Genomic DNA, 1,103 nt, shown 5'->3' with positions numbered 1-1,103 from the left:
CTCAACAAATTACAATGTTGGGCTAATCTTGGATTCACCACACTTGCTGTAATCTACAAGTATAAGTCATATCCATTATTAATATTTACACTGATACACAGGAAAATAACCATGCGTTAGTTTTCAAAAGGCAAACAAACCCCAAAGTGAAAAAAATAACAATAAAACTCCTAAAGATTCAAAACAGTAAAAATTCTCAAGCAGCCTATACTTTTTATTTCACCACAGTTATCCCTATATCACTTCAACTGTTTCATTATGAAAGATTAAGTTAACTGAAGAAATCAGTTAAAAAAAAAAAAAAATTCACTCTTTGAATTATGTTTCTAGGAGTCTGCCAAACTTATAATAATTTAACACAAAACCCACCCAGTCTTGACTGCCTTAATGAAATTCATTCACATTCATTCACATTCCCACAGTCTCAAAGTTTTTACTTGCTCAAAAGTAGCTTGGTAAACTTTCAAAATTCCAATTTTTAGAATTACACACACACACAAAGATGGTAAATAACAAACTGCTATTTTAGATGTTCCAATCAACAGCAATAAAGCAGTATTCCATTAAACAATATAATTCAGAACTATTGTATTAGTCTAAAACACATTTATTTATGCCCTTTTAAAGTTTCTCAATTATCATGACCATCTCTGTATTTCATAAATATATATACAAATATGCACATATACACGTATTACTGTACTTTAGGGAGAAGTACATTTTATTGAAAGCAATAAAAGCAAACACTTCACTTCTGCTGTGAACCGAATATAGCTAAATAAAAAGCATGACATAAAATGCTTTAATTTTAGAGGGAGAACTCTTAGGGTTTACTGACTCCAACTCAACTCATTCCCAGATGAAAAAAGACATGCCTGGGAAGTTCCAAGACTTGACATCAGGTACTTAACTAGTTAGCTGGAGAGCCAGTTCTAGATTCTTCGTTTCCAGACACTCAGTGCTCTTTCCATTGTCATATAGTAATTTCAGGGGCTACTGTATGATGCCAAAAGTACATTGCTATACTGAAACTTTAAGGAGTGAAAGAAAATTCAGTCAAGCAAACCTGTGTAAGATGAATTCTCAGAAATACAACAAATTGA

The 1,103-nt window shown here is 32.0% G+C and overlaps 1 protein-coding gene across 1 annotated transcript in view; it reads right to left on the bottom strand.

Annotated features, from left to right (window-relative positions):
• TAB3 (TGF-beta activated kinase 1/MAP3K7 binding protein 3) overlaps window positions 1–1,103 on the bottom strand; it is a gene marked incomplete at its 3' end in the record, with an annotated part of 10,137 nt that overhangs the window by 3,088 nt on the left and 5,946 nt on the right. The window lies entirely within an intron of this gene.

Source organism: Bison bison, unplaced genomic scaffold (assembly GCF_000754665.1).
Source record: "Bison bison bison isolate TAMUID 2011002044 unplaced genomic scaffold, Bison_UMD1.0 scf7180017845905, whole genome shotgun sequence".
Classification (NCBI taxonomy): Eukaryota; Metazoa; Chordata; class Mammalia; order Artiodactyla; family Bovidae; genus Bison; species Bison bison.
The sequence above is the reverse complement of the archived record's forward strand: the minus strand, read 5'-3'. Positions and strand labels throughout refer to the sequence as shown.